The following is a 7,053-nucleotide window of genomic DNA, read 5'->3' as shown; positions in this document are numbered from 1 at the left end:
CAAGCGCTCGCATCCCTCCACACCCACCCACATCCCCCCACCCTGCTTCCCACCCCCTCCTGCAAACCCCACATCCTCCCCATCACACACCTACCATGTGATAAGGAAACCCAAAGCAAACATTAAAACATATAGATATTTAGGATTTATTTTATTATGATGCTAGAGACACTGATAGGCTTCCAAATTTCTTTAACATTGTAAATATAACAATAAAACACTGCCCATCTGATCAATTCCCCCTTTCTCTCTCTCGTTCTAATTGTGGAAGAATGTGGATTTTAGGGTATTTTAAAAAGTGAATTTGGGATGCTGCCTCATCAGTCTAGCTGATACAAGGAGCTAGTGTCCCCAGATATCAATTGCCTAGGCCCCAGAAGCTCCTGAGGTCAAGTAACCCTGAGCTGCTGGCCAGGGAAGGTTTTTGTACTGCTGGGTCCAGGACAGGGCAGCTTTTATATTGCTGGGGACAGCACAGGTGCTGGCCCTGGGCTCTAGCTCCCCCTGGCTGCAGATCCGGGAAGAGACAGGCAGGGTTATTTTGCCCCAAGTGGCACAATTTGCTCCATAACAAAGTACATGCCTGAGCATGTGCGCTGAGGCAAAAAGCCCTGGCTCAAATTTGCACTACTTTTATTTGAGCTGCTGCAAGCGCATGTGCTTGCATATGTGGATGTGCCTGTACTGTTTAATATCTTCATCAGCGATTTGGATGAACGTGTTGAAAGCACCTTGTCCAAATTCTCAGATGACACTAAACTATGGGGCATAGTAAACACACTGGAGGGCAGGAAGCCAATTCAGGCAGATTTGGACAGACTGGGGAAATGGGCAGATCAGAATAGGATGCAATTCAACAAGGATAAGTGCAAGGTGCTGCACCTGGGGAGAAAGTATCTCCAACACACCTATAGACTGGGAGGTACCATTCTGAGCACCACAACAGTGGAAAGAGTTCTCAGAGTCCTGGTTGACACAAAAATGAACATGAGTCACCAATGTGAAGAAGTAAAAATCAAGGCTAACTGCACTGTTTCTTGCATCAACAGGAGCATCATGAGCAGGTCTAGGGAAGTGATAATTCCCCTCTATGCGGCATTGGTGAGGCTAGAGATGGAGTACTGCATCCAGTTTTGGGCACCGCACTTCAAAAGGGATGTGGATAACCTTGAGGGAGTTCAGAGGAGGGTTACTCATATGGTTGAGGCCCTGCAGGTAAGACCCTATGAAGACAGACTGGGGGATCTGAATCTTTTCAGCCTCTGCAAGAGAAGGCTGAGAGGTGATCCTGTGGCTGCCTACATACTCATCAGGGTGGGCCAGCAGGGAATAGGGGACACTCTGCTTACCAGGTGGACCTAGAGTTTCGTGTGCAGCTCCTGCCTCTGGAATGAGAGCAGTTGGAGGCCCTGCAGGTGCAGTCTGCTCATGGCCAGAACAGGGGAGGCCACTGAGGACTACCACTGGGTGCTGGACACTGTGCTGGTCCTGGCAGTTGCCTTCATGCCACCCACTGCCTTGTCCCTGACCATGCAGGCCAGCAGCAAGCCCTTGCATGGGCCCAAGGGGAGGTCCAGCACCACCTCCACTAGTTGGAAGCTCCTGCCCCAGCCCCTACCCAGGCCCCTGACACTAAGTCCCTCCATCTGGGCCCAGGCCCACTGCTCACTCTGGCTCTACACACATTCAGAGCCGGAGATGCCTATAGTGCGGTCAGGACTGTGTGCCAGCCCTGTTGGTCCTGGACAGTGGCTGCTGGATGGGGAGCTGCCCAGGCCAGGGAACCGCCAGTTGCTGTTACCCCTGGGCGAGCCCCCTGTCCACTAGGCTCACCATGGCATGTGCACCCATGGGGGAATAACCAGAGGCTGGGGTGCTGGTCACCTGTCCCTGGGCTCTACCCCTTAGGTGCTCCTACCCCAAAGCTGCCCAACCCTGGGAGGACACACACACAACCACAGCACTTTATTTATTGTACATAGTTTGCATGGGGAAGAGGTTGTTTTGTTGATGGAGGGTGGGTGGTAGAGGGGCTCTGGTGTTGGGGAGGGAGGAGGAATGGGCTCTGGTTTTGGGGAGGGGGTTCTGTTTCTTGTGAGGGCAATAAAGTTTCTTTCTGAGAACTGTCTGCTGTGAGCATGGTGCTGGGGGTGGGCAATGGGGCAGGGGATCCACGGGTAGCTGTCCAGGCAGGGTACAGTGGGGAGTGCAGAAAGAAGTGGCTGGCCAGTGTCTTGGACGGCCAGGGCCGACTCGAGTTACGCTCGTACGTCAGGGCGGACTGGTGAATGGAGAGGCAGACACAACTTATTGGTTGCAACAATCTTTACTCACGCCGCTTGCAATCACGACGCAGGTGGTCCAGTCGTCGGAACAACCACACGAACTGCTCCAGCTGGCAGGGCCCAAGCCAGTTAATCCGTCCGCAATTCGAAGCCGGCGGGGAAAGGGGTACGTCGGGGTTGCGCTCGGTGACGGGAAGAAAGATCGATAGGTGATCAGTCTATCGATCGGCAGCCGCAAGTCAGATAACTTCAGAATCACTCTGCAGTGTGCTCAAAGCTCTTCGACTTGGGCGGAAGTCGCGCGGAATTTTAAACGGCCAACGAGCCAATTACTAGCCGCCACGTGTGAATAATTTAGCACTGGCCAATAGCAGGGCACAAATTTGCATCCGAATAGCGGGAACTCTTTGCACCGTGCATTTCTGTGCTGCAAAGAAGAAATGCATCCTGCAAAGGAAACTGCAAATTGGCGGGAACTCTCCTGCACGCAGGCTCTTAATTGCAGCAGAACACTCTGCTGTGCAAAGGAGCTCTCATGTGGCCAGGAAATTCCATAGTGCCGAGGCACAAAAAATCACTGGGTTGTGACAGCCAGCACCTCTTGCATCCAGTGTCCTGGGCCCCTCTGGTAGGTGTGTGGCTCGCCCAGGGCCTTGGTGGCAGGGGCCTGCTGGGACCAGCAGGGCCAGCACCATGGCCAGCAGGAGCCTGGGGCACTGGATGTTGCTGCCAGAGGCAGGAGCTGGAGCAGCCATGGTGTGGGGAATGAGAGGCTGCAGCAAGAGAGCCGTCACATGCTGGCCTCGGCCTCTACACACTGCTCCTGGACAAAAAAGTATCTGACTTCTAAAAATGGCTGCCAGCTAGTGGCAGCAGTGGCCCATTGCAGGCCTGCAGGAAGTGGCAGCAGTTTGCTGCTATGAGCAGCAAATCTCCCAGGTCCCTACATGTGTAGATGTGTGCCCAGGAGCATTTACTTGTGAATAGTTTACTCATAAGTAAACTAATCCTGTTTCAAATTCATGTGTAGATGTGCCTACTGAGTAAAATAAAGATGTGGCAGGTGAGATTAACAGGGACACATGGGAAGAAGAGCTAGCTAGGATGGAGCAGGGAATTAAGGTAATCGTGACCTGGAACCAAAGGAAGGTGCAAAATGTTAGATTTCCTTTTTTGAAAAGTAGCTGTTGACAGGTTATGCTGTTATAGAATCATGGGAGAAACAACTATTCTATGAGAATTCACCTTGATCATGGAAAATTAACCTAAAAGGGTGTTATTCAAATTAGTTAGATTTGTATTTTAGTCCATAATAGTTCTGCAATACATCAGTATAAATGATCTTTTCATCCTTCAGTCTGTGATTAGCCATTGTAAACCAATTTGGCCCAGGTGCTGTTTTCATTCCCATTATAAACTATTTTTCATGGATTAACATAAACAGTCATTTTAAATTTTCATCAATGTGTACAGTAATTTCCCAGATACCTAGAAGCAATTGGTCTATATTTTCAATTGGTCCAATAAAAGATGGCACCAAAAAATCCCTTGTTTCTTGCATATTTCCTGGACTATCATAGCTGCAACAACACTTCAATCCAAGGAGTTATTTTTCATATTACAGTAGTAGAAAAGAGTTCTGGCAATTTAAGATTTCTTGCTATGATCCTGTCTCTGTCTCTTTCTGTCTTTTAAAGTCCCAGAGAGCCTAACGACTTTGTTTTAAAATAATGACAAGGTGTGATTATATCCTAGGAATAGGATGCCTGGCAGTCCTGTCCTGGGAATTTTACATTTAATGTTTCTTTATATAAAAGCAGTTTCATCCATAAAAATCAACCCAGCCAAGTACCATAACTATAAATCATGTTTCAGACTCCAGGTACCCCTCCAAAACTTTTCAACATTCAGCAATACCCCATTTATAAAACTAATATAAATATATTTTGAATATAAGTTAAGCATTATAATACTGTTACTAATTAAAAAGTATTAATTGATTAGATAATTATACTATATTCACCCCACTGCCAATGCAGCCAGGTGAAACTATACCATGCACTACTTACAGAGCCAGATAGAGAAGCAGCTGTGGCAGGAGCATGCATTCTTGCCATAGCCCTTCCTGGTGTGACCCTGTATGGTGTCATCCAGAAAGAGGCACAGGGAGGGGCGCAAATGGAACCGTCTTGCATGCCTATTTTCAGGAGACGTCAGAGCTGAACTGAGAAATTGCTACAGGGAAAAGCTGCACCGGCCCATTTTACATTTTGCGGGTAGATGTGTCACTTAAGTGGCAGTTCTTCCCAGTTCCTTTCCAATGTATCTCCTGAAAACAGAGGCATGCAGGGCAGATCTACCTGGTAGTACCGGCATCTAACTCCAGGCTGTCACTGCTCTGGAGTGAAACTACCCCACATGCCTCCATTTTCAGGAGTCCTGTTGTAGCCAAACTGGTAAGAGCTACGCCAGAAGTGGTATGGCTGCTTGTATCATGTAATGCAGGCAGCTGCAGCTTTTCCTTGCAACTACTTCTCAGTTCAGCTCCAGCATGCCTCCTGAAAACAGGCCTGTGGGACAGTTTCAATCTGAGGTGGCAGTGGAAGGCTGCCAACACTCTGGCATCCCTGGCAGGTTCTTGCAGCTGCCTCGGTTCAGAACCACTGTTTTAGTCTGTGTGGGTCAGACTGTGGGCTTAACCTTGCGCTCTTTGGACATGTCCAGACGAGCCGCACGTGCCTCTTGCAGTGTCTGAAACCCCTTTGAGATGCTGTAAGAGGCACGTGCAGGAACAGGAAAAGGTTCCCCCGCTGCAAGTTTGCAGTGTTGGGGCAAAATTAGACCCCTGGATATCCAAGGGTCAAAAAAAAAATGGAGCTAAAAAAAGTGAGGCAACCAGAGGCTGGGTCTTCCACAGAGACACTCTGGCTGCCAGGGCATCTCTGTGATTGGCCCTTGCCTTGGTGCTGAAGCATGCTGCCTGCCTGTGCAGGCAGGCAACATGCCAGCAGCAGGGCTCCAGTGTCAGTAAGTAAGAGGCCAGGGGGGCTGGAGGAGGGGGAAGGGACTATGGGGGGGACTCCCACTGGCCCCACCTGCTCCTCCAGCCTCCCCAATCTCTGCCCAACCTCACACCCTGCCTGTCCCTCAGCACCCCCCACCTCAGCCTCCCCACAATAAACAAACACAAAAACCGGGCACTTACCAGCAGTACAGCTGCTGTCTGGGTCAATGGGGCCCCACCTGCACAGCGCGGGGCAGGGTGACAGTCCCAATGGTCCCAGCCCAGGCCCTGCTGCCCCCCACGACCCTGTGCTGCTCGGGTGGGTGGGGCAGCCATCAGGGGGCTGCAGCAGCCAGTGGGTGATGGGGCCAGGTGGAGCAGCAACTGGGGGCTGCGGCGGGGCATGGCCATTTGGCCCCTGTTGGGGGGGCTGTAACTCCTGTGGGGGAGGCATAGTCCCTGAGAGGGGGCTATGGCCCCTGTGGGGGGGCTGTGACCCATGGGGAGGTCATAGCCCCTGAGGGGCATGCAGCCCCTAGGGGGTTTGTAGCCTCTGTTGTAAGGCAGCAAAATATATATTCATTTATTCATGAAACATGTATATAGAGTTCACTTTATTATTATGATAGAGACTAGTAGTCTTCCAAATGGTTTTAACACTGTAGATATATCAATAATACATTGCCCAACAGATTGCTGTCTCTCTGTCTCTCTCTCTCTCTCTCTCTAGTGGTCTTTTGTTTTAATTGTGGAGGAACATGAATTTTGGGGTATTTTACAAAGTGACTTTGGGATTTTTTTATCAGGGATTTTTTATTTTTCTAATAGGGAACACCAGAATTCCTCCTAGGGAGGCTAGTGGCAGGACCCTGCCTGCTCAGAGCTGGCACTTTGGACCCAGCTGACTGTGGCTGAGCTCCTGGCCAATTGGGGCTTTGACAGTTCAAAGCAGGCCACCACACCTGGAACATCTTCTGGGCAATAGCTGCCCAGATGGCTGGGCAGGGGGTACACATGGCAGTAGTGCCGCACAAAGGCCAATTCTGCAGCCACAGCCCACTGGCAGCTGGCCCAGAGGGGCAGATGCCTCATCTGGGTCTGGCAGGTGCACAGCAGGTCACAGCCAGGCAGCAGCCCCCACTGCCAGACTGCTGCAGTGGGTAGAGGGGGCAGGGAACTTCTCAGGGCTGCTTCAGCAGTCTAGCTTGCACAAGGGGTAGTGTCCCCAGGTACCAATTGGCTGGGCCCCAGAAGCTCCCGAGGGTGAGTAGCCCTGAGCTACTTCCCAGGGCAGCTTTTTATACTGATGGAGCCAGGACAAGGCAGCTTTTTATATTGTTGGGGACAGCACAGGTGCTGGCCCTGGGCTCTAGCTCCCCCTGGCTGCAGATCTGGGAGGAGCCAGGCATGGTTATTTTGACCCAAGTGGCACGGTTTTCTCCACAACAAAGTGCATGTCTGAGCACGTGCACTGAGGCAAAAAGCCCTGGCTTCTATTTGAGCTGCTGCAAGTGCACATGCTTGCATGTGTGGATGCGCGCTTTGAATCCATTGGGGTCATGAAATGCAGAATCAGTGTTTACATGTATAGCACATGATACAAATTATTTTTTTTGCTAAATATTTAAAAAATACCTTGGTATGCAAGTGAAAGAGTAATAAAAAGGCATAAATTATTTTAGTTGCAGAATTTTCACTGAAATAAGTAAGTAAGTAAAGACAATGGGTGCCTTATCACTTCCATTACTAAGAAGTCTCCAATTC

Source organism: Alligator sinensis, unplaced genomic scaffold (assembly GCF_000455745.1).
Source record: "Alligator sinensis unplaced genomic scaffold, ASM45574v1 scaffold30_1, whole genome shotgun sequence".
In the NCBI taxonomy this organism is placed as follows: Eukaryota; Metazoa; Chordata; order Crocodylia; family Alligatoridae; genus Alligator; species Alligator sinensis.
This window is presented reverse-complemented; position numbering follows the sequence as displayed.